Source organism: Taeniopygia guttata, chromosome 15 (genome assembly GCF_048771995.1).
Source record: "Taeniopygia guttata chromosome 15, bTaeGut7.mat, whole genome shotgun sequence".
NCBI classification, from domain to species: Eukaryota; Metazoa; Chordata; class Aves; order Passeriformes; family Estrildidae; genus Taeniopygia; species Taeniopygia guttata.
The window spans coordinates 12,106,205-12,133,357 of NC_133040.1; the positions used below are offsets into that span (position 1 = coordinate 12,106,205).

Here is a 27,153-nt window from a genome sequence, read left to right on the forward strand (position 1 = left end):
GAGATGAGCGTGTAATCAATAGGCTGCCCCTGCCATTTCCCAAAGGGAACTTTTCCTTCCTCCCTCCCCTTCTGCATCATCTTCCCTGGACCCAAACCGACAGCTGTGGCTGTGCTAAGCCAGCTCTGGCAAACTGCTCAGGGGAGCTGGCCCTGGCCATGCCCTGGGACAGCAAAATGCCAGAGCTGGGACCTCTCCATGAGCTGCTGCTGCTGGTGTGGCCAGGGCTGCCCTGCTGCCTCGAAGGCACTCTCCCACCCCAGTGGACACCATCCAGAAGCATGGCCATGGGAGAGGCTGTGACCCCAGGCACAGCACCGTGGGTACTCCCCCTGCTGAGAGCATGAAGGGAAACAGTCCTGCTCCTCTTACAGCAGCCAGGGCACCAAAACCACCCTGCAACAGATTTCTGTGGCTATCCCAGGAATGCCTCCCCCTCAGTTTCCAGTACAAGAGCTTTACAGCCTGCTTCTCTTAAAATTCCCTGATGCAGCCCAATCCTCCAGCATGTCAGCGAGCAGCTGGCACTCACTCTGCTGTTTCCAGCTGTGCTGCTTCTGCAGAGCAAGACAGGGAAGCCCGTGGTCCCTCCAGGACACGTGGGAGGCTCAGCACTCAAAGAGCATCAGAGATAGGCCCACTACAGGCAAGCATGGAAGAGCTGCATCTCTGAAGGCTGAACAACCCCATCTGTCCTGCTGGAACTCCTCGAGGGATGGACACAAAGAGCACAACGACAGAGATAAAAGGTATGTTCTCAAACGCGCCAGTGTGGCTGCAAGACACAGAGAACAGTCTGTACTGTGCTTTCAGGAAATCCTCTCCCTTTTCCATATTCATATTGATCCAAAAACTCCTACATGACATCTCCTCAAGCTCAGTGCAAGCTATTACAGAACTCTGGAAACACAGACAAAACCTTGAAGACAATCTCAGAGCAGATTTAACGAGGCTGATGGTTTATCCACCTGACTTTCATCTCCCCCGCTTGTCTTCAGCAGCTCTTCTCAGTAACACACTCAGAGACCTTCTGGGACTTTTTCCATGTGCAGAGAAAGTGCTTTTCACCGCAAGACCAGGCTCTCAGGATTGAAATTCAAGTACTAAGGCATGGAAATACATAAAATGGCAAAAGCAGCAGCTAGTATCAGGCACGTCTCACCCAATTTTGTACGCAACAACCAACTGAGCTTGACCATATTCACAGGGAGATGCCAGGGCCAGGACAAGGCAGCCCCTCACATCACCCCAGACACTGTGAGCTCGCTCCAGTCTCGCTGGCAAGGAGCACAACGCCCAGCTGCCAGGCTGCTGCGCAGAAACCTGGCAGGGTATGTGGGAAATGAAGAAAATCAATCCTGGTTGGGTTGTTTGCAAATCTGTTCCTACCCTCACCTTCCCGGTCTCACAGAGGACAACTCATTGGGTGTCTGGAGAGCCGCCAAAGCCGGCTGGGCCTGAGCAGGCCACGCTGCTGAGGTCCTGCAGGACAATCCCCGATAAGCACAGCCTCCCAGAGATGGCAGGTGACAGCGGCGCAGGCAGCAGATAAAAAGGGTAAATAAAATTCAGCCCAACGTGCACCTGTCCTCCAGACAAAGCCCGCTCCCGGAAGCCAGGCTGTGCCTCTCAGCGCACAAAGACGGGTCTAAATCTGTCTGTAATAGAGCTTTTCAGGCTGACTGAACAGTAATGTTCACAAGCTGCTCCCCTCAAGGGAATACTGTATCCTCCTCACTGCATTACCCCAATCAGAAAGATCAGTGAGCAGCTCAAAGGCAAAGGTGGAAGAGGCGCTGCTGATGTGATTCCATTTAGAATCTATCAGAATATTTTATTCCTCCCTTTGAAAGCGACAGATTAGGTATTTCCACTCCTCTTTGAAGTCTGGCAGAACAATTCACACCAGTGGACCAAACACCCCTCACTCCTCTCCATGTGCAAGGTACTGCAGATGGGAGAAAAGCCTCTTTGAAAGCCCCCCAGAGTCACCCGAGGCAAAGCTACCTCTGCCATCAAAGGCCAAACTCCCAGCCAACAGGGTAGCAATTTCTCTTCATCACAGCAAGCTTTATTTCCATTCCAGATTCTTTATTTTCAGAAAGTCTCCTGGAAAATTAAGTGTGGTACACCTCTATTCCAAAAATCTTTCCTTGGCAAGTGCTGGCTTCCCACTTTCTGGCAGACACTGAAATTAAATGCAGCCTCCCCGTTTATTTCCTTCTTGCTGTGGATATGCACATCCTTGCTGAGCTCTGGAAGCAATTTTTTAGTTGGGAAAAAAATAAAGAAAGATTCCAAGCTCTTACATAAACAATGGCTGGTGACGAGAGGAAAGACAAGGGTTGGAAAATTTCTCACATTTTATTAAAGCGTCTCTCAGTGCAGCAGATCAGACAAAAAGAACAAACCCAAACAAACAGATTGAAACAGCTGAATATTAAAATGGTACTGGAGGGATCAGCTGCAGCATCTTTCCATGGCCAGGACCAGAGCCTCCACCAGACAACATAACTGAGACACAAACAAGGGTGGACTTTGCTGTTCCATGGTACAGAAAAAAGCCTTCCAGAAAGAAGGTGCTCAGCACAGACCCATAATGGAACAGCAGAGCCCAAGCTGTTGTACTTGTCAAACACACTTCTGCTGGTCTCAAGTCTTAGTGCTAGAAGGAAAAGGGAAGAGAAAAGAAAACAAACTTCCTGCACAAAAAGGGAAAATAAGCAACTTTGTCAGTGCTTCCTCCAGCCTGAAGCACAAATTGATAGGATCACACTGATCTAATCCAGAGGGCATTCCCCTAGAGATTACAGGAGTCTCAAAGTAGGTCATGCTTGGGCTTGAGCATCTCAGCAAGCCCAATTCTGACATATTTCCAGAGCCCGTGTAGGTGTGTGTGTGTTTTCCCTTTCCCTGCAGCAGCTCGCTGTGCAACGCTCATTACCAGAAATCCAAATGAGACAGGAGGGAAGTTTAAGGGCTGGATCTCTGCTTGGAACAGTAAGAGCTGGAGCTATCCAGGCCACTGACCCTCCTCTCCCCACGCTGGCCAGAGCTGCCCGCTGTCAGTGGCCAAGGGCATTCTCCCTGCCAGGGTTTCCAGGGGATTTTGCTGAAATACCAACGAACCCACACACTGCTGTAAAGGGGGAAGCAAGCAGGGATGTTAATGGGACCAGGGCCACACTGGCCAGGAGCTGAGCTCAGGGGAGAGCAGGCCTTTCAAACCAGACCTGAAGCAAGCCACACTGAGATTCTGGTGCCCACACAGGGTCCCGTTCCTCGCTCACGCTTTCTGTTTCCACACCAGCTTCAGCACAAGGAGCTCCCGTGGACACAGCTCCCACTCCTCCCTGCTTTGGATATCACACAAGGCTGCTTCTCCAAGCTGTGGCTGACTCCAGCTCACCCCTCCACCCAGCCAACCTGCTGCACACTTCAGGCTAGAACAAACAAAACCCAGAGACCTTTACCAACCTGCATTTCATTCAACTACAATAAGAACTCCTCCACTTCTCTACTCCAGCACCTCTTTACCTCTCCCCTTACCCTGAACACCAGAACCACATCACAATCAATGTTTGCAATCAGAACCCCTACAAAAGAAGGGATTATAAGCACAGCAATACTTTTGATTCATCAGGACACCAGCACATCCCTGTTCACCCTCCATCACCCAAGAACAGCTACAAAACAAAACACCCATCCATACCAAATTGCTGTTACACTCATGCACTCAGAGCCTTTCCCATAACTTTAATTTCAGATCCTCCCAGCTGTCACAGCACTTGCCTCATCCTCCAAGGACTACAAACACAGGCTCTCTTCAGGGTCCTGGACTGTTTATGTGCAGAGCAGGGAAGAGAATTGCATTTCCTGAGGCTATGAATGATTTATCATCACACTGAATGCGGGAGGAGCGGGGTCCCAGGGCTCGCTGCATGACCGGAATCTCACAGGCAGGCTGCATCTGCAGAGATGTTTGTGTGCACTCTTCAAATCATCATTAACCAACAGGATCCTCAAGAGGAGCATTTATTTCCTTGGGATTGTAAGGGAGATGGCTGCTGAGAAAACAGCTGGGCAGGATTTAGCTCCATTATATCCCTCTAGTTCCACTCTCCCGCCCCTCCACCTCTCTGTTTAGTTGAGTACAAAAATAGAAATAATAATAAAAATTTAAAAAAGAAAAGAGAGGGAAGTGCAGTACATAGCACAGGCCAACTGCAGGTCACAGCTATGGTCAGTGGAAGCACATACAGCTGCACAGGGCAGGTTTTATATTTCCAAATACCTCCCCCCCACCCCGGGGGCTTAAGTACTCATCCCATTCTCCAGATGACTTGCAGAGCGCTGTAAATGCAGGTGTTATAAATAAACAAAAATATGCCCATGCTGGCACGCAGCTTTCAGCCAGTAAAATGGGCATCAAGGATTCTTAATGAAACAGTTTTGCAATTCCCAGCAGTTCTGCATTCTCTGGAGACAGGGTGATTAAACAAACACACAGAGCAAGAGCCCAGCCTTGACTCCATCTATGGGAGTTTTGTCACAGACTGAAAGGAGGCAGGAATGCCATCCCATGGACCTCCCCCAGACAGCTACACAGGCTGTAACTTAATATTATGCCTCTCGTTATGTGCTCGTACCAAGAGGCAACCATATTTAATACAGTACTCTGTATCTAGGGATAAAGCAGGATGGAGCCAACCATCAATCACTCAGCTTCTCTTTCCTTGTAGGATTACACAGGCCAACCCCACGGCTAGGAAGTATTTATAAAGTTTTTTTTTTAGTTCTAGATACTGCAGACTTTTTTTATAGTTACTATAGTCCTCTATTTTCTGCGTACCATTTTTCCACGCACATAATCCTCACCTCAAACCCACTCATTAAAAAAAGTACTGCTCCCTTGAAAAATAGTCCTCAGATTACCCACAGCTCACCCTCTCTCTTTCCCAACAGCTAAGAGTGCCATCAATTACCCCAGCAAAAGCTCCGGGCAACCAGGGAGGAAACTGGAACCAGGAAGAGGGAGGACTAGCAGGAGGTGGGTAGCCTTGGAGAAAACCTCCCCTATTTCCTACACTTGAATAATTTCCTCCTTCTTCCCCAGGCAACCCATGGATTAGATGCATGAAAGTACAGCAATTACCCTCTTCAATTACCCTAAAGACTCAGCAAGAATAAACTGTTTGCAATGGAGAACCCTCTTGCCTCTCCCCCCTCAAAGCCAAACCCATCCTCCACCATCTAGAGCCAACCTAGGAAATGTGCAGCTCTGCAGACCGAGAGCATTGCTAAGCAGTCAGCTTTAATTTCCTTGGAGTCCTCCAAAGGCAGCACTGAGGCTCAGACAGTTATCCAGCACTGCCTTTGGAAGCTCCATTTCTCCTCTCCCCCTCCCCAGCTCACAGCCCACACATCACCAAATACAAGCAGGGAGAGAAGGGAGCAGGGAAACTTCTCTGCAAAGCCATCTTTTTATTTCAGCTTTCTTGGATATGGTGCAACTCCAGTCTGGAAAATAAATCCTCACTCCCCACAGCCTCCTGAGCTTCCAAGGGCTGTTTGGAGAAACAGCACCAGACATCAGCTGACACTAGCAATTACATCCAAATAGCAGATACAAGTCTGTTATCGATCTGTTCCTAGAGGGAAGGACAAGCTATCCAGCAAAAAAGGGTGTCACGTTATTAAATTCTGAAAGGATAATAACCCAACACAGAGGGCACAGCTGTTACTGGTACACTCCAGGCTTCGTTTCCAAGCCTGACAGGGAGCAAAGATCAGAGTGCTTCAGTGTTCAGAGACAGGCCTAGAAATTAGAGGAATAAATTAACATATCCATATCTGAATTACTGGGATAAGGGAGCTGCAAGTTCTACTGGCAGGAACTGGGCAGCTGCTGAAACCTCTTCTCAGCCAGTGCACAACACTCAAGCACTTTGACCTCTCCAAGCTCTGTGGCTTTGCCCCAGAGCAGAAGTTTTAACAGCTCAAACACTTGCAATAGCCCATGGAAAAGCTGCAGAGAGGTTGTCTCCTTCAGTAACCTGAGCCAAACATCCTGGTGAAGAACAGCGACAGACAGCTCTGTGGAAAAGCCCAGATCAATTTTGTTGCAAAAAAGAAAACATGGCTCAGGGTAAGGGAACAAGCCACAGCCTTTCAATATCAGCAACTCAAAAGAATGGGAGAATTTAACCAAGCTGCTGCAGGGGGAAAAAAAATAAAAAATCCACAAAGAGTTATCGATTTTTATGAGCTTGGAGTCAAGAGATCCATAAATTATTCACAAGGCAACAGAGATGGCAGATTTCTTGGACATTTCAGCACTGCACCACATAAAATTACACGCTCAGATCATTTGGCCAGACTGTCCCACAACTGAGCCTTTAGAAACAGCAACAGTGATCTCCAAAAGGGGCCTCTGGACGTGTGACAGGCAACTGCCCTACCAGCAGCTTGTGGGACATGCCAAGGGCTACAGGCAGAGCTGGACAGACAGAAGCACAACAGAAAATGGTTTCAGAGCATACTTTGGGGATATTCCACCCCACTGCAGACAGCAGGCCTCCCTGCCCGCACTAACAAAATTATAAACACAACATCCCGAATTAGAAGGGAAATGCACCCATATCCCTGCCCAAACAGACTCGGCCAAGGAATCAAAGTCCCTCCAATCATCCCAAAAGGCACTTGGAAATCAAGGTGTGCAGAGCACTACAGACATCAGCATTTATCTCAGATGTAAGTCTGGGCAGAAAACTCAAGCTCAGGAGCTCTGTGAGGCACTCCCAGCTTCTTCACAAGCCTCAGGTGCAGCCTCTGGCAATTCCTCTCTCCAGGCCCCTTTGCAAAATAGAAGGCAACAATTTTCCTCCTGCTGCAAGGGAGAAGCATTGATGCCCCAAGATGTGAGAGCAGCTAAGGCCAGGCAGCACCTCAGATCCTGAGCTCATCTGCACAGATCCTCATCGCCACAGCCAACCTCTGACACCAAAACAAAGTGGTCCCTGGGATTATCCCTTCACACAGCCAGAAAAGCATGGGCTGAAACAGTGCTGCTGAGCCAGCCAGCAGCACACACCACTGCCTTCCACTGCCTCCAGTCACACCAGTCCCTGCTCCTGCCTGAGAACTGGGCAGTCTCTGGTTGACCCCAAGTCAGGTATGACTCCAATGCATGTAAAAGACCTCAGCATTAGAAAAACTCTTCTTTAAAAAGCAGTGGATTAGAAACTTCAGACCAAGGTATGTTTTTATGAAATCTACTGCGGGAAGATCAAATATATTCTTTTGTAGTTAAGTGTGGTCATTGGAAACACTGGAGCAGCACCTCAGAAGACAGATTTTCTGTTTATCCAAACCACCAGAAGTAGAAGTGAGGACAAAAGGCAGCTTTCCTTACCCACCACCCCAACACAAACCTAATCCAGGATTCCGAGCCTTTAACTCACAGAAAAAAACCCATAAATTTCGCTGTGCTTGGGCAGAAAGAGCTGGAGGTTTTAAAAAGTGCTGGAAGGGAAGCCAGCCATTTGTCCTTACCCTTTCCAAACCCAGGGACTTGGATGCCTGGCCAGCTCCCCTAACAGCACCTAAGCCCAAGGCAAGCAGTGCAGCTCTAAACATCCAAATCCCTGAGCGTGCCAAGGGTGAGTCAAATGTGGGTTTCCAGCCCAAACCCCGCACACTCCGTGGCAAACCCAGCAAGATCCAGGAGGCACACTGCTGGGAAGGCTTTCGTGCTGAGCTGCCTCACATTAATGACCCCACAGCGGGATCTGGCAGGCAAAGGCAGCCCCCAGATTTAGCCAGAGTTTCAGATGGAGCAGAACAGCACATTGATCCATTTATCGTCTCTGGGTTGCCATGGAGACCACAAGTCATTCCCCACCATCACCACCCCCCCTGCAGACCCCCCCACTGCTTTTCAATTGATAGCTGGGCACTGGGGAAGCATTTGCAGCAGCGTGGAAATTAAATCCACACCAGAGGAGCAGAGGATTCAGAGCCGACACAGCCAAGGCACCTCAGCTTGAGGCACTCTGTCCTGTCCCTCCCCACCGAGCAAGGCCAGGCAACTCCAAGCCCAAGTATTATGGGAAATTAATAATAATACAGTAGGATTTTAATGCCACCCCATGGGTTACCCTCTGACAATTCTCACAAGGTAGCAGGGAGGAAAGACTTATATCTCTCTAAGTGCATGTGCCAAAACAGGCTTTGGCATATCCCAGAGGACAACTCCAGGGCAAATCAGGGAGTTCCCATCTCCCCAAACAGGGGAACATCCAGCAGGACAGCAGTCTTCTGCTTTTCATACAGCACTTCCACTCGTGAAAGAGCCCAGCTGATCCTTCACTGAAGGGAGCAGAGCATCAAGAAACCTGTGCACACTACAAGCAGCAGGGTGAGAGGGGGTGGATCAAACTCCAGCCACCTGCTGCTGGAAAAAAGTCACTTCTTGGTCTGTAGAAGATCCATGAGCCACCAACTCTGGGGCAGCAGAGCAAGGCTTGAGCACATCCTGAAAGCCCACTCCTTCAAATATACAGCCCCCAACCTCTCAGCCAGGAAGCAGAAAAAATACCTGAACCGGTTTTGGGGCAAATGTCCCAATGGGTGCACAACACTGCCTCCCCACACCTACCCAGTCCAGGCTCTGGCACCACAAAGTATTCAGGTGCTGTTCAGCACTGTCATTTACTAGAACCAGATAGTATCACATTTCCTTCCTCCCACCCTGTGTAGGATGAAAAAAACACCATCAAGACAACCTGAGAAAATTTTTTCAAACCTTAGTGCTTAGGGTTTGGCTTTTAACTCCACACACACCACTCAAGCCAGTCACCTGCTCAGTCAAAAGAGCTGATCCCACTTAATTCCCTTGCACTTTAACAAAGGGCTGCTGTGCAAATGTTGCACTTCCTAACAGCTCATTCCCTGCACACATCAGTGTGAAAACTTGGTGCTGGCATTACCCCGGGCTCCAGAACTGGATTACAACAAGCATCTTTTAGGAGGCCAGAGGAAGAGCTGGTGTCACCAGCCCCCCAGCATGGTGGGCTGCTGCCAGAGGAGCCCAGCAGCCACCCCAGGCGCTGGAGCATGAGGACACAGGGCAGGTGGCAGAGCACAGCAAGGCAGCTGCAGGCTGAGAGCCTTCAGGGAAACTCAAGGAGCGTGGTGTCAATACTGTATGCGCCTGGAGCCAGAGAGCTCAGCGAGGGCTGTGTGTGGCATTTCCTGAAGGTTACCTCTAATAAGTGCTGTCAGCTTGCCAGCCTCCGACTGTCTGCTGAGTCCTTCTGTGGAAAGCACGGCGAGGCCCAGACCTCTGTGGCATTGTCACAATCTGTGACAGCAAGAGCTCAAAAAATAAAATTCCTCCCACGCAGCACAGACAAAGCAGGTGTAGGACACCAGGGCAGGCAAACCCACTGTAATCTGGCAGGGTGGAAAGGCTCCTCTCTTCTCACTAATGCCTGGTCACAGAGCTGCTTGCTGAGCACTGTGAGTCTCCCCTTGCAGAGGGGAGGTGGCAAAGGCTGCCCTGTGCAGAGGGGCAAGTGAGCAGCTGGCCCAGGCTGCCCTGTTCTGCAGCCCTGCAGCCAGCCCAGGGTGGGAGCCCAGGGTGGGAGCCCAGGGTGGGAGCCCAGAGCATCCCTCTGGCTGCCCTGGGACCCTGGCAGGGGTCAGGAACCCCCCTGGACAGAGCCCCCAGAGACACTGGCTGTGATCTCTGTCCATGGAAAAGAGTTTTCAATCTTACAGGATGAATTACCAGCTCTGAGTGTTTGATATAAGTAATAAGTGTGGCACATAAGTAAAATTTTAGGATTCTAGATTAGGGGTCCAAAGGGGATAAGATGGAGGAAATTGGGTGTGCCTTGTCCTTTTTCTCCTTCTTCATGCCCTCCATGTTTCACTGTGGTGTTGGCATTTTTCTGTTGGTTCAGGCTGGGGACACACTGTCCAACGTAGGTGACAGATATTGGCACGTTATTGTAAATCCAGCACAGGTAGTTTGTGGTATTTAATGTTTGTACCATCCCACTGAGGGCAGAGCCCCGCACGCTGCCCTGCAGGACAGAGCTGCGGCAGGGCAGCAGAACATGTTAGAGATAAACAGAATAAACAACCTTGAAACCAGCACAGAGGAATTATGGCTTCTGCTTTGGCAGCGGGGCAGAAAGACAGAGACTTTTACAATCTCAGAATTATCAATAGCACAGATTCCAACAGCCCAGGCAGCCCTGCTGTGCATGCAGCTGCTCAGCCCATCCATCCCAGCCCATGCAGGCACATCCCCTGGGATCAAGCAGTGATGCCCAGGCCATTCTCCTCCTCCTGCAGAGGGTTGGGCACTGCACCCACCCTGTGCCAGAGCAGCCAGCACAGCCAGAGCACAGCAGTACACATTGCTCTGCATTCACTTTCCAGCTGCCACCCAAGAGATTATCCTGGCCCTCCCCACTCATTTACTTTCTCCACTGGGAACAGACTGGGCATCTTCATCTATTCCCAGGCCTTTTCTGTTCTCAGGGTAAAGTTTACTCACAACTTTGGAGCCTTTCCAGCCCTGTGCTCACAACCCACTGGTGAAATGGATCTGCTCTCTGCTGTTCTTCAAATCACCTGCTGAGCTCAGGTGTGTGCAACCGACCACATGGCCCCAGTCTCTCCAGCAAGGACACCAAGCTTTCCTGCCAGAGCAGAAAATGTCCACGACTTCTCTTGCTGAGCCTCTACCTCAACCCCATCTTTCTTTTTTCCAAAGGACAGCTCCAAACACAGCACTGGAAATAAATGCCAGTGGTAAGCAGGCAGTACACACCAGATAAACACTGCAGTTGTGAGCAGAGAACTCAGGAGATCTTTCCAGTTTCCAGAAAAAAAAAAAAAAAAAGCCACAGTTCAAGGCCTCTCTGGTTACGTAAACTTCATTTCCATGTCTTTTATCAGTGATAAGATAAGCCATTGCTCAAGTTCAAGTTCTGTATCAAGTAAACCATGATAATCCTCTTAGGAATTCCCCATGCCCCAGCTTGAACAGACCTGCAGAAAAGAGCTTAAGGGGTTGCCTTCAGCTTAAAAAAAGAAACACACAAGCACAAAGCCACAGACTTATTTATAATGTAGGCAAATTTGGGGCCTAGTATAGAGCACTGGAGGCTTACACAGCTCTGTCTGAAAAAGGGATCTACTTCTGCCCTAGTTCATAAATGCTACAAGCTACTCCTCGGTCATGCATCGCTCAGCTGAGCACCAGCCTGGAGATGATTGCCTTCCAAGGAGGATTTCTTGCAGTCACAGGAATCCAGAGGGTCACACCCCAGAAGAAATGAAATGGATTCAAAACTGGTCACACACACTTTGTCCTGGATTAGAGCAACAAGACTCTTGCAGACAGCTGTATTTTTTTATTTATTGCAACACAGGATAATTTTATATCCTTTAATGCTGGCAGCAGAATTACAGTGATTTTAAGCATTTATTGCCCTGCTTCGAGTACAAGATGTTAAACTCACTAAGACCACCTCCTCCTGTACTTTCCTGTCAAAACACCCAGATGCAAAACATCACTGTCTATATTTGTTAAGAGGATGATTTGATCCAATCTAGCAACCGACTATATTTACTAACCACTTAACTATGCACTCACACACCCCGCACTGCAACACAAAGGCCATTTCATAAATATCTGATTGCAAGACAGATGACAGCAATAAGCAGGCACACAAACTCTTGCCCTCCTCTCTGCTGCTCATCATCAGGACACAAATTACCTGGGCCAGCAATTTTATCACAGCATCTTCCAGGGAACCGACTTAGCCTGAAGGCAATGAGGGCCAACATTTGAAGCTTTAATACTTCACCTCACAGGGCTGCATCTGCCACCCCCAGCACGGTTCAGCGACGTGCAAACACACGCTGCAAGGGCACAGCATTAAACCCTTCTAAGCTGGTGGCTGCCAGAAGATCAAGGCACCAGGCAGTGGGTAACATCTGAAATTGGTGCTTAAAATGCAAATTTTCTTCAGGTCTATCTACTTCCTCAGCCAGCACCCACAACTGTTTCTTACACGTTTCCAGCTACCATGACTTTTATCCCTCTGATGGCTCCTCTCCATTAGGGTCTTTTGCACATCTCTCAGTATTTTATGACACTCTAAACTAAAAGATGCAGCATATCAAATAAAACACATCTCTCTCCTTCCCACCAGCAACTTCAAGATCCTTCAGCACTGACTGACAACCCACAATATTGTGGGAAAGGCTGTTTTCAGATCAGCTGCTGGAAAAGCTCTTCCAAGGTAGCAGCTGAATTCAAATCACACACCAATTAGCTCAGGGGGATTTTTATGTTTTTCTTTCAGGAAACTTATTTGAAAACAAAACAAAGAGGAAAAAAAATTGTTTAAATCTCATTAAAATATCTCAAACTGTGTCACAAGAATGCCACATTTTCTACTGAAGAAAACAGGAGCAGCTTTAACTAGTTTCACCTCACCAGACGGAATTTTGTCCTTTAAACCCACTTGCTGTGTGCTCCCACCTCCAAGAAGACAACACAGAGGTCCAGAGCAGCTACAGACCTGCCCAGCATCACACAGCAAATAAACCAGAGGGCCAAACTGCCTGGGTTTGTTCTGTATCTTCCCCACAAGATGAGCTTTTCCACCCTGCTCTCCTTAGGTTTTCGCCTCCCGCCTCAAGGCCACATGCGGATGACCGTGCTTTTTCTGAGGGCAGTGCCAATGAGGCCACTGCATTCGTTATCCAGCAGGATAATGACAGAGTGCAATTCAGTCAACAGCAAATCCTCCCCAGGGAGATGCCCTCTGACCTTCCCTGGGCTGGGGGATGAACGCAGACAGCAGATCTCAGACAGGCGGCAGGGCCGAGTGAATAATTCCTAATGAATCCTTTCATCTCTCCTTTTGTTTTGGGGAAGGGAGGGAGCGGGGAAAAGGAAATAGTTTGGTACTATCCACCAGCAGAAAATTATTTTCTAGAGCTACCCCAAATCGCTATCATCTGAACGTTTTTCATGGCTTCTGCACAGTACGTGGGCACAGAACACAGGCTGCCCCTCGTGCAGCCAGCCTGGGAGAGGGGAGCAAACACACAGCAAGGGCAGGGATGCTGCTGGAAGCCTCGCTTAACATCACCCTTAGGCAGGCAATTGAGAGTTAATCTAAGATATCCACTCAAACCACACTTTTGCCAATGAAATTCAGTTCCACTGACACATGAAACGCATGAAGGACAAGAAGTTCATGAAATGAGGCCCACAGAAAGGCAGGATCTTTCCTCTCTCCACATGCCACTCAGACCTCACTATCAATTTTCTCTAATTTTCCAAGCCACAAGCTGTAAGGATAACAAGGATGTGATAAAAGCGGATTTATTTTTTCCCCAACAAAAAGAAGCAATTCTCATTTCTCCAGTGTGAATTCAGCTGTAGAATTCAGTTTAGCAGCAGCTGCTGAATGCTCTGTGTCACCCAGAGGTACTACAGTAAATAAGGGTGGAAAAACAACTCCCAACACTGAGATCTCAGAGCTGCTTCACAAGCTTTCAGTCATCCTGAAGAATTTTTAGCCACGCAGTTTTTATCCCTATTTCTCAACTGGGCCTAAAATCGGCCATGTCTGAAGCAGTCACTTCCAGCTGCACCAGCATTTCCAGGGATTTTCCCCCAGCAGGTTGTGGCTTATACTGGGAATAGAAATCACACAGAAGGACCATGGTGGTTAAGATGCTCCCAGCCCCATTCCCAGACAAATGAACTGACATGAACCTACACACTTAAACAGAGCTTGGCTCGTGTATTTATATAGATGCCAAATCCCAGGGATATCAGTGACAATCTCTTCCCCAGTAAAACCTGATTACAGTGCTGGACTCTCTAAAACCCCCCTGCCACCTCAGACATCATGGGGAGCAGCCAGAAACCCCTCCAGGTGCCCTGAACAGCAGGGGCTGCAATGCCAATGATTAAGCAAATCTTCAAAGGAAAAAAAAAACCAAGAGTCCTGGTCAATGACTGACCAGTGTAATAGCTCAGGCTACTATCATGTGCTCTTCTCACACCACATTTGTTTGCTGGGCTGCCCAAGAGGTTTCCAAGGGTCAAACATGAGGTCACCAGCTTTGCTGAAAAATATAAAAAGCTGGAGGTGCAAGTAAGGCAGGCCCCAGTACTTACAATTAAGGCTAAAAAATGCAAATCCTCCAAGTTTAAACATACCAGAGGTAGCATCAAAAAGGAGCAAAAAAAGAAAAAAAAAAGAAAAAAAGAAAAAGGATCTTATGGTTTTTGAAGATCAGACCTTCGCAGTATTTAGTAATCCACAAAAAATTCTGACTGGCCTCAAGGACCAAGAGTGGCTGTGGAAAGCAAAACCTTGCTTTCAGGCTATTTTGAGAAGCACTCACAAGGTTTATCCCAGAAACTGCTTTCTGCCTACTCAGATTTCTCAACTGAGCCAATCACATGGTGTTTCGATGGACTGCTGGAGACACTTGAGAATAGCAGAGCTGCCTGCTGCTATCTGCCTGGCACAGGGTGGTTTTTAATTGAGGCTGAACTCTTAAGTCCCTGCTGCAGTCTGCAGCTCCAATCACTGAAATAATAATTAAACCCAGGAGAAACAGTGCAAAGCAGCAGTGCCTTTAACCAGTACATTAAGACGAGGGAACCTGAAGATGTGCACAGACATCTCCAGGATGTGCTGTTTTGTTTCAAGCCTGAAGATTTCACAGGTTTTTAAACAGAAAGTCAGGGTGGCAGAGATCCTGCAGCAGAGAAACAGGAAAGTATCCACTTTCACGTTACCCAGTCCAAGGAAAAAAAATCAGATCGTGTTTTTTCCCCATCTGAGTTTGGGACCTTCCTTCCATGGCGATCTGAGGGATTACCCAGAGAGGGGAATGCAGAGCAAGAGATGCACACAAGACAGACTGATTTGAGCCATCCTCCACAGTTCAAATTAAGCTGTGAATTAAACCTTTGAAAGAAACCACTCTGAAAAAGTCTGTGCTGGCTGTGGAGGTTGCTGGTGGATCAGGACAACACAAGTTCAGCTCTGAAATCCGAGGGGAGACACTCAGCCTGGAAACGACTCTCCATTAGGTTAATTAGTCAAGTTTGATGTATCCAAGTCGGTTACCATGGCCACAGGAACTGAAGAGCAAAGCTTTACAGAGATTTCCTGGTGTGGGACTGCGGACAGGGAGCGGATCCAGGCCCTGCAGGGCCCGGCCAGGCAGGGGGGAAGGTGTCAGAATCTGTGGGTATTGATGATTCCCAGATTGTAAAAGTCTCTGTCTGTCAGCCCCGCTGCCAAAGCAGAAGCCATAATTGGTCTGTGCTGTTTCAAGGTTGTTTATTCTGTTTATCTCTAACATGTTCTGCTGCCCTGCCGCAGCTCTGTCCTGCAGGGCAGCGTGTGGGGCTCTGCCCTCAGTGGGATGGTACAAACATTAAATACCACAAACTACCTGTGCTGGATTTACAATAACGTGCCAATATCTGTCACCTACGTTGGATAGTGTGTCCCCAGCCTGAACCAACAGAAAAATGCCAACACCACAGTGAAACATGGAGGGCATGAATAAGGAGAAAAAGGACAAGACACACCCAATTTCCTCCATCTTGTCCCCTTTGGACCCCTCGTCTAGAATCCTAAAATTTTACTTTTTCACCTGTGCCACACTTAATTATTACTGATATCAAACACTCAGAGCTGGTAATTCATCCTGTAAGATTGAAAACTCTTTTCCATGGACAGAGATCACAGCCAGTGTCTCTGGGGGCTCTGTCCAGGGGGGTCCCAGACCTGCCAGGGCAGCCAGAGGGATGCTCTGGGTTCCCACAGAAGGAACTTGCCACCCTGGGCTCTGTGCCAGCCCCTGGGCTGGGCTGGGCTGCTCACAAACGCTTTACTGGAACTGCTCCTTGTCCCTGAGGCTGCTAAAATATAAAAATAGCACCCGAGCTCAACCGGGTTATTGACACACCGAGGAGATGCATTTGCACGTAAAAATAAACAGAATGCATGTGAGATCTACCCTCCACCTGGCTTTTGGCTGGCTACTTTTGAGTGGGGAGAAAACTCAAAAAGCTGCTCTGTTTTCTCTTAAAAATTCAAAGCCTATCTGTGAAAGAAGTGACGGAAAGCTGTCCACCTCTCCGAACACTATGCCAAATACAGCTGAAGCTTGTCTGTCAACTTCAGAGCCTGGAAATAGACCACAGTATATTACAAACAAACAAACATTTTAAGTGTCGTTAGTTACATTATGATCAACATCATGTCAGTTGCTTACAACTCTACTCTGCAGCAAACACGCACACATGAGTAAAACCTACTGCAACTCAGGAACAGCAGCAGATTTAGAAAAGTGTGGGAGAGCAAAAGCAATCTGTAATTCAGCAAGGCTCCTGTGGCAGAGCAGTTTTAAACTCCCTGGAGCGAAGGACCCCTCCTCCCACTCTGTGTCCATCAGGTGCCTCGCTGAGCCAGGGCTGACACCTGCAGAAGGTGCCACCCAGCACAGAGGATGGATTTTGCCCAGCTTTGCTCTTCATCACTTCCCCCTGCGTGTGCAGGGCCACAAAACCCCAGAGCACTCCAGTCTCCCGGGCTGCAGGAGCCAGACTTCAGGAACAAAGGTGCTGCAGCCAGCACAAAGCAGCAGCAAGGTGAAAAACCCAGGCCCTGCCATGGAGGAACATCTCCATCACCACTCCCAACCAAGCAGCCCATTTCCAGCTCACAGGAAAGGAGCCAATGCCACAGACCATGGCAGAAATGACTGAACTGCTGCAGCACTGCCTGAGCTTGACTCTGGGCTGAAACTGCTGCAGGAACACCAACAGAACCCTCCCTGAGGGTCTGTATCACCTGCTGCAAAATTCATTGGTTGAGAGACACATGGCACACCTGCAAACAGCTCTGTGCACAAGTCTAGGGGAAATATTTCCCTCCTTAGAAGGGATTTGCAGCCCTGTGGAATGTATTCCTGCAAAAGAAAGGCTCAAAACACAACCAGGCTGTGTAAAGTACAGCCACTCTTCCCTGGGGTCAGGCTCTGTGTCCCCTGGCTCCACATCCATCCTCACAGCGCCCATACTTTGAACTGACTTAAACAAAACCACAACTGCTTGGTGAAGACATTAAATCAGCTACTCAGGTCAAAAATCACAGGAGAGAGAAGCACTGTGATATAGGAACATGCTGAGAGGCAGGGAGGTGGGAACTCCTTTAACCAGCACTACAGGCAAAGTCCCCCAATTTCAGAAACAGCTTGAATGAAGTGAGCAAGATGCTGTGAAAAAGGGGAGCAGGAATCACCCCTGTTCAACAGCCCTACCCCACCGAGTTACAACCAGCCCCACATTTCTCAGCAGGTTAATGTTCAGCTGTTAGCTTCCCCCCTCCTCTGCACATGCCTTAAATAGTTGCTGGTGCAGATCTCTGTTACACTTACCAAAAAACTGGGAGAGGGCCATGGGACAGGAGCACAGAACATGGAGAAGACCATTCACTTCTGTAACTGATTGTTCAGTCCCTCAACACACACCAAATTGACTTGGCAAGGCTGCAAGGTGAAGCTGCTGTATTTATTTACACTTTTTTTTTTCCGCTGGTTAAGAGGCTTTGTAAAGCAGATTGCAAATGGCCAAGACAGCACAGGCACCTTTTATCAAGTTTTGCATAAACTGGAATGAGTGAAGGAGAGCAGCATTCCTGCCTGTGTCCTTTACAATAGATATTTTAGCCTCGGTTTGTAAAGGCAAGTGTGAATACTCACTTATTTCTGGCTTGGTACCGTAAGGATCAGCCTGTAAAAGGCAAATCAGTGTGTGCAGCCTGGCTGATCAGGAGGCAGTGCCAAACCCAGTCAGTGCCTGCAGCAGCACCTGAGTCCAGCCTGAGGAGTCGTGCAGGGACACGCTGCTCTGCAGCAGCCACAGCCTGCCTGCACCCACCTTCCAGCTCAGCCAAGGGTTCAAGGTGTTTCCGCATGAAACAAGGAACTGGAGTGAGGCAAACACAATAATACATTGTGTGGGGACTGAACCTCCTGCTGAGAAGAAATCCACAGACGTTTACAAAGCACAACCGAGCAAAATGCAGAAAAAAATGAGACACAGATGGAGCTTAAAGCTCTTGTCTCACTGAACCAGACCAAAACTCACTCTGCCTTTGGCAGGGGAAACAGGAGGAACCAGGGTGCTTGTGTCTGCCTCTGCAGCCTCCTCCACCTCAGGGCAAAGCAAATTCCCCATTTTCTCAGCCTTCTCTGCTACTGGCAGAGTTAAGGACATTCACAGAAGTGCATTAGATTTCACAAGCACCAATCTCAGCAGAGAAAAGATGCAAACCTCAGCTCTCCACAGTGAGAGAGTTAAAATAAAAACACAACCCTTAAGGTACATGCTGACTTCTCTCTTTACTTCTGTTTCATAATGCTGGAGAAAACCCCAAACCCTGCAGTGTTTCTCACTCCAACACCACACAGCCGTCAGGAACGCTGCTGGCAGCTGCCTGGGTTTGGGACCAAAACCACAGCAGCTCTTTATGTGCACGTCAAGACACGTAGACATCAAAGACCAAAAAAAAAAAAAAGCCCAAAATAAAATTTAAGGAAAAAAAAAAAAGAAAACCCCACCCCAACAATTTTTAAGTAGCAACCCTGTCAAGATATCAAAGTAAAGCCAAAACTAAAACCTACAAATGAAGCAAAAAAAAAATAGAGAGGAAGAAGAAAAAAAGAGCTGGCTGACACCTCCTATGCATGCTGCCAGCAGGATCATTTGCTCCAAAAATAAGGATGCTCAACACATCTTAACTGATGACATGACAACTTCTTCACGTCCCAACACCGAAGTTGCATAAAAACCTCTGAATACCCATTGCCTTGCAGCTCAGTAAAAAATAAGAACTCAGAGCAAGCAACAGACACCGTGTGCCACTCCTCAGAAAGATTTTCAGCTCTTCATTTCCACTCAAGCATCCACTCGGGCTGCAGAGCAGCATTTTACCCCTCTGCCCTTGCCAGTCACGCTCAGCAGCTCCAGCCACAAGGCTGCAGCTGAGCTGCCCAGGTGCCTGTGCCCAGCATGCAAAAATAACTCCACTGTAGCTCTGGATCCCAAAAAATTCTGCAGAGCGAGCGCACAAAGGGAGCCCTCCTGACTCCAGGTCCCCCCAGACAGCAGCAGCCTCCTGCAGAGCCTGGAAATGCTCAGGCTGCCCCAGCAGCACCTCCTGAATAAGGGACATTTGAAAGCCTTCAGTTAGAATTCTGAAGGCTTTTTCCACTGCCAGTTCAGAGAGTTTTCCCAAAACACTGAACACACAGATTCCTGTAACGCAGACTTCGCTGCATTTTATTTCTTTGACAGTTTTTAATCACCTCTGGTCTAGCATTTGGAAATTATTATTCACACACACACAACAGGAACAAGGCTGCAGGGAAACATGAATTTCACTGGCCTGCCTGGTTTTGTCTGTGGACACCACCTCACATATTACCAAATCAAAACAAGCCGGCCAACTTGAGCGTGAGGGGGAAATGAAAGGGCAGACCGGTGACCTAGAAATGAAGCTGACACTCTGGCATGAGCTTGAAACTCTGCAGCAAAGGGAAGGAAAAAAAAAAGGTTGTAACTGCTTTCAAGATGGAGCTTGAAAAGTTTATAAATGGAATTATATTATGTGGTAACCACAAAAAAGCAAGGACTTGATCAAGGAAGTTTTGCCAATAGGAAAGAGTGATCCCCTTCACTAAACAAAAGAAACTCTTACACCAAAGAGTGGATGTAGTTATTTAATGTTCAGATGCCATAAAATCACCTCTACCAAACCACTGCAGAAACTTCTTGAGCACCCAGCTGTGGTACCAAACAGCACTGCTCTGATAGACACCCCAGATTTACAGACCCCATGAGCCACAGATCCCACGAGGTTACAGCACGGGCTGGAGGAGGCAGCAGACAGAGCTCTGCACCAGGAATGCAGAGTCTCAGCACTGATCCAACACAAACTCACCCTGCCAGGTGCAATTGCTTCAAAGAGGGTGTTCACCAGCTGCCTTTGTTCCAGCAAGTTTCAGGCTTGAGCGAGTAATGTCCACATCACCAGCATAAACTGGCACAGGATCCTCATCGCCCTGGGCAAGGCCGACAGAGGCTTCCAGGAGCCAGCATCCAGCCCAGACTGCGTGCACCACCAGCTAACCCAGCCCAAATCACTGGGGACTCACAGCCTCCCAAAGCAGCTCCTTGCAACATCACACCGAGGAGATCCCGCGGCTCGGCAGTAAACACTTGCACAGAACATTCTGCTGCGAGAGCCAGCGCTGCCACTGATAACCCCAGGCAGGTACGGCTTGGAGAAGTTTGCAGAGGCCAAATAGAGCTATTTATGAAGTGATCAAGTACACGAAGCTGCGATCGGGTCTTATAAAAATTTAGCCGCTAGAGTAATTTTATAAGGTTTTAAAATATTTTCAGAAGAAAGCCAACTTTCCATTGTTTGCCACAGCTTGTTAGAAGCCCACACATCCCGCAGTGTAGAGGAAAAGACACCCTCCACCCTCTCCAGCCAGCGCTGCACGGCTGGAGGCACAGGCAGATTTTCAGAAAGCTCCACTTTGCCTGCCATCCTACTCAGCATTTCAATTCTGCCACCACATCCCACTGACACCCAAGCACAGGGCTCTGTCCTTCACCATCCTGTGTTGCAATAATCAGCCCCACTTCTTTACACAGCCACCTAAGCCTCCAGACCTTGCAATTAAACACTCCCTGAGGAGGATGAAACCTGCCCACCTGGGAGGCAGCAAGTCCTCAGGGACTGATCACAGACGATGGGATCATCTGCAGCAGGAACCTTCCCAAATCCTGTCATCCTCCACCCACGGGCTGACACATTTCTTTCCTTCTGCCTTCTTCAACACAGAGACAAGGAAGAGCACACTGCAAACGACTCTCCTGCCCCAACATGCACAGGACAAACCCAAACTGCGTTGCTTAAGAAGCTGGTAGGCAACATTCAGGTACCAGCACAGAGCACCAGCCAGAGCCTGCAGAAAATAGAGTTCAGAAGTCCCAAAAACTACATGATAGATGGTCACGCCACTGAAGTATTTATTCAGTTTACAGCCAGTTCCCTGAGCAGGCAGAGAGAAGCACACCCAACTGGAAGAGTTAACTTCCCACACGTTTGGCCAAAACTGCATTTCTGGGCACCGCCACTCTGTCCAGCGTTACGCCAGGGAAACAATGCTAAATAAAGATTACGTGGAGTGGTATTATGTAAATAATTCTCTTCCACAATGAAAGGATAAGCCTAGACTGCCTGGTTAGTTAGGAACCAGGAGCCAGCGCTGCAGAGAGGAAATCCTGCCTGCTCTGCCTCCCTCCCTGACACACGCACCACCCACCCCGAGAGCCACAGCCAGGCCTGCAGCCTCCAGAGACAATACCCACACCATCCAGCCTCCCTGCGTGCTGGCACTGTCCCTCAGATCCCTTCCCACCCCACAGGAGGAAACTATCTGGACCCCACCACATTGTCTCCTCCCAGGGCAGCCCCGCTCCCGGCCTCAGCGCCGCTGCCAACGCTCAGCTTGGCCTCCTTCCTCCTCATCCTCCTTCCCCAGCAGCCCAGGACACCAAGGGTTCCCTGGGCCATGATGGGAACACGCTCCTCAACACATCCTCCTCTTGAAGGCCTTCCCTTCCCCTCACAGCTGAGCCCACTGGAGCCTGCCTTTGCTTGCACATCTTCTGCCCACCATAACTTACTCAACCATTTTACCTCCATTTCTCCCTGCAACCTTCCTCCTGCCTTGGCCCCAAGTCTGAATGCTTTGTGTTTGTCGTACCATCTTAAATCTGTCAGCAATTCATCCATCTGCCACCTCCTGGGTTTTTAATGCCACAAAACGTTCTGGGATACAGCCTTGCATAAACCTCTTGGTGGAAAATTAAGCTGTACCTCATTCAGAGACCAAACTGGCTTTGAGATCACTTCTTTCCAAGGTGCTGGGCTATTTCAAAGACTGGCTGCTTCCCTAAAGCGAGCAGAAAAGCCATGATACTATCCAGGCTAAAATAAACATTATGGGAGCAGCGATAAGGGGAAGTATTTCAGCTGACTAAGAGCAATGCGGGTTCAAATCCAAGCGTAAGCCGATATTGCTTATAATTTGTTCCCAAGCCAAAAACACAGACTGGGATGAAAAAATGGAAGGCATTAAACAACAAGCACCATACTCAGCGACTCTGGAAAACTTCAGCATTTTCATTTACGTTATTATTTTTTTAAATAACCTTCAGTTTCACGGATCATAAAGTTAATTTGGAGTAACTTCCCTTCTCTGTAACTAGACAGAGCTGCTATCCTTTACATTCATTAATGCTTGCTCAGTGCTCTGCAGCTATAAAGAGAGCACTAACCATTATCAGCATCCTCTGTGCACCCAGCAGGCACATAACCACTGCCTGTCCCCTCCCCGTGGCCCAGAGCCCTCCAGCTCTGGCACTGTGGTAACAATCACACTCAGGGACACCCACCTCCATCTTCACTGCTTTTCTTCCAGTGCCAGGCACCTCTCCCCTGCAGGCAGAGCTCCTCTCTGAGCCTCTCCAAGCCAGACTGGGATCAGCAGCCTGGCACACGCTGTTGGCAGCAGGGTCTGCAGCAATCAGTGCCTCCTCACTGCCCACCCTCAGCCAGGTCACACTGCTCAGCTTCTCACTGTGCAGTGGCAGCAGAGCTGCCTCACCGTGTGTGGGCACTGCCTGCTCACCAGAAATGTCCCCTCCTGGGGCACCAGCTCACCTTGGTAGGAACAGCTCACACCCCAGAGAGACTCCAGCTGCCAAAGGCAGGTTGGCAGGAACAGAGAACCGATGGCCTCGAGAAGGGAAGTGACAAGTAGGGTGGGCAGCAGGATTGGGGGTGCAGCCCAGATTTCTCAATTCTCAGTACAGTCCCACTGCTGCCTCGTGCTCAGGTCACAGATCACTTCCCAAAACTGATGAATCACTCATTTCCTTCTGCTCTTCTGTCCTCCTTCCCTTCCTGCCAGATCCATCCCTCACTCTGATCAAGCTTTTACAGGCATTCTCATGCCCTCTGTTCTGGAGCTCCAGTTCCCTCTCCAATCTTCATTGTGGGAAAACTCCAGCCATGCTCATTAAATGAGACACATTTCCATTTTCTACTGCAATGCAAAGATCCATCCCTTGACATTATAGGGCAAATCAGAGACCTCAAGACCCGTGTGCCAGCACAAGCCCAGCCATAAATAGCAATTCTCTGCTGCTTCCTATGTCGATCCACAGCAAGGGCCCTTCAAAGCCGTGCAGGAGCCTGTGCCACAGCAGCCTAGATGAGAATCCATGACCTCACAATGCCCAAATCCTTAAGCAGCTGCAAAAGCCTCAGTCACTAATCAGAGAGGCAACCGGGTGCTGCTGTACCTCATTTCCAGCTCCATTAGAGCTGACCTTGCTCTCAGCTGAAAACTCTCAGCAAAGACTAAAGCAGCCACGGCTCCTAAAAACGCAGCTGCACAAAAATAACAGTGCTCCACAGAACACACTGGCCTGGATTCCCATCCTTGTGCACCCCTGCAGCTGAGGCCATGGTCTGCATTTGGGGACCACGGCCCACAGGCACAAAACCCAGGGGAAGCAGCACTTTGCCACTGGGAATAACAAGCAAAGCACTCATGGAGAAAGAGACTCTTCACCAGCTCTCCAGAAGACTTGCTCTGACACATTGAACTTCACGTAACCCCACCAGCCTCAGTTTTCTGACTTGTGAAGAGATCTGGTGAGAATGAGACACTGCGTTAAGGATGGGGAGTACTGCACCCCAAAGAACCTCCTCCAGCCCATTCCCCTTCACAGCTGCTCAAACCAGCCAGCCAAAACCCACCTCTGAAAAGTTACCGATTTCATCCTCATTTGTACCACTCATCTCGAAACTGACACCATCGTAACTTTCCTCTCCCCCCAGGGACAGCAGACATGGTATCTCAGGCACATCAATTACAGTCGATTTCAAACAGGTTTCTCCCAGGACAACCAGATTGCAAAAAGGACATTTTTTGTATTGCAGCAGAGGCCACTAAAAACCAGAACCAGCAGTGGGAGGAACATTGGGAGCCATCAAGGGGGACAAATAATTCACAGCCATGTCACAAAAGATGAAGATATCTCCTATGACCCAATTCCAGTAGTGCAGTCTAGAGCTGCCGTGGAGATGAGACAGGGAGCTCTCAACATGTGCAGCTATCAGCACAGCTGCACGCACACCAGCGCTGCCAATCCTAACAAAACTGCCTTTACCAGACTGGATCTCCTAATTACGAGACGTGAACACAGCCTGAACCAAACCCTCTTTGGATTTAGCGCAGGATGGCTCCAGGGATTAGTACAACCTCCACTGGAGGCAGCTTGGTTCAAATCCAACCACAGCCATTAGCAAGTGAAAAGTATTGCCAAGCAGCAGCTGGCTGGTGGCTTGCATGAAACAAGTTTATGGTTTCAGCGCAGATCCTGTAACAAAAAAAAAAGCCAGTCACCTCCGTGGAGCTCCAAGGTGTGAAGGCAGAGGCACCCACCCCTTCTCCAGTGATGCTGGCGTGGGAGATGTTCCCGTCCGGGCCCAGGAGCAGCTCCGCAGAGCCAGCCCTGACCTCCGCAGGGCTTTCAGAACCAGGTATGTTTTGCAACTTGGCAGAAACACTCGGCTAAGTAACAGAAACCACCACCCACATGAAGCCCGAAGAACAAAGTACCAGTGTTTTCCTGCCCCAGACATGTGCGTGCCCCATCTCCTCTCTCACACCAAAAATAGCTTCTACTTTTTCCCTTTTGGCAACAACAAACCGAGGTTTGAGTGCATTTGCTTTCAATAAACTAAACACGTTTTGCAAGTCCCTCTCACAGTGAAACTTACTCAACTAAAGTTATAAAATATTTGTCGCACACAAAACTTCCCTCAACCCCAACTCACTCTGCGAGCCTTGCTCACTGAATTCCTCACCCAAGGCACAGGTCCTGCACAGAGCTGGCAGACCCAGGCTCACAGGAGGCTTGAGCTAAATCCCAAAGTCACCCAACATCAGCACTGAAACTCAGGGAATTAAGTACAATTTGATTAAAACCATCCAGGAATACACAGCTTCAATAGAGCCCTTGAAGAGGTTTGTCACCACTTCCAGAAGAGAGGGACATGCTCACCCAGTTGTCCCAGCTCGCACTGGCTCCCTTTATGAACCAGTAATAGTACCAAATCTTTTATCTATAAAGCACACAGCAAACTTAAACGTAACCTTGCCGATAAAACCCCTATACCAAATGGAAAAACTCTCACCCCACATGACCAAGGAATACCAGTGGAAGGATATCACATCCACCAAACTCATCAAAAATACCAGATTCAGCAAAACCCTGATGTTTCCAGGCACCCAGAGCACCAACCTTTGCTTCACGGGAATACCGAGGGGAGAGGTCACTGCAAGAGTTCAAACCATAAATGCCTGTGAACCAAGGGGTTCGCAAACATCCAGTGCACAGTTCACCTCCAGCAGCACTGTCCTCTGCCGCACATTCTTCAGCTGACCCAAAACACAAAGTTCAGGGAGCAGATGCAGGCAGCAGTGCCTGCAGGCCTGCTGGGCTTCCAGAGGCTTCAAAGCGCTGGAAGCAGGGATGGGTTTTGTTGGGTCAACACGGCCCAGGCAGCTCCAGCCCGAGTCCTGCAGGTTTTGCTGCTTCAGTGGTGTTGGCAGCAGCCCACATGGCAGGCAGCTGCCTGCACCCACTGCAGCCTGCTCTTTGTGCATTGGCAGGGCAAGGGAGCAGGAGGAAGGGCAGAGGGAGAAGAGGGAACAGGAAATTATAAGAACCAACAGAGAGAAAAAACAAAAAAAAAAGAAAAAAAAAAAGCGATCACTCCGGAGACCTCAGCTGGGGTTCAGAGAAACGTGCACTTGTTGCCTGCAGACAGCGGCTCAGTTAACCTCCCGTAAACATTTCCAGGGCGAACAGCACCCCGCCCGAGCAGCAGCCGTCGGTGCCCCCCGCACCCCCGGCACGGCCGCGGCCGCCCTGCCGCCCCCTCGGATGCTCATTCACCGCTCCGGCTCTGCTAACCCAGCCCCAACCCAGCGTGCGGGGGGCAATACCCGGGAAATACAGCGGGATTGAACGAAACGCAGGAAAAATGAGGAAGAGCGGGTAAAATATAAGTCCTCGGGGTGCCCCCACCCCGCAGACGGGCATCCCCGCCAGTCTGCCAAGTGCGGGGCTCCCCCGCGCTCCCGGGCGGCGCGTTCCCTTGAGGCCAAAAACAGCAAAACCAACAGATAGAGAGGAAAAAAAAAAATAATAATAAGAGAAAGTTTCTCCCCGGCGAGCAGCTCCCGTGGCACATTTTCATTTTTACGTAACGCGGCCGCCTTTCCCCCACCTGCGGGCGAGCGGAGCGGCCCCTCCAGCCCGGCCCCGGGGGCTGCCCCCATCGCCACTCACCTAATCCCGCCGGCAGCCGCCGCCCCCCATCGCCGCCGCCGCTCCCGTTCAGCGGCCGGCGGGGCAGCGGGGACGCGTCCCCGCCATCTGCGCCGTGTTTATAAATCCAGAGCCATGGGGCTGCGAGCCGCGCCGCCCGCTCCTCCGTGGGGCCGGGCCGCCCCTCTCCGCAGCGCCCAGCCCAGCCCAGCCCTGCCCGCCCCGGCGCGGCGGGAGGCGGCGGTCGGTGCCGCGCTCGGTGCCTCGCTCGGTCCCTAAGGCCGCCCCACGGCCGGGCCGGGCGGGGCGGGCCGGGGCGGGGCCGCGCCGCCCGCGCGCGTTAAAGGGGCCGCGCCGAGCGCCCGGTGACACCCGCGGGGCCGCGGATGGCGACAGCGGCCACGCCACATCACCCGCTGCACCCCCGTGCCTCGCTTCACCCCCCCACTGCATCCCCGCCACCGCCGCTGCCACGGGCTGCCCGCCTGCCAGCGGTTTATCAGTGCCACCAGGTGTCTCGGTGCTGCCCGGTGTTTCCCAGCTTTGCCGCTGCGTGTCATTGATGATGTTTTTGAGGTGCAAATCGGGGA

At 49.8% G+C, this 27,153-nt stretch overlaps 1 protein-coding gene across 1 annotated transcript in view; it reads right to left on the minus strand.

Annotated features, from left to right (window-relative positions):
• NCOR2 (nuclear receptor corepressor 2) overlaps positions 1 to 26,884 on the minus strand; it is a 226,638-nt gene extending 199,754 nt beyond the window's left edge. Inside the window, exon 1 of the mRNA XM_072936200.1 lies at positions 26,585 to 26,884. The gene's annotated coding sequence lies outside the window, so the exon portion shown is untranslated. The remainder of the gene's footprint in view (positions 1 to 26,584) is intronic.
• Between the last annotated feature and the right edge of the window lie 269 nt (positions 26,885 to 27,153).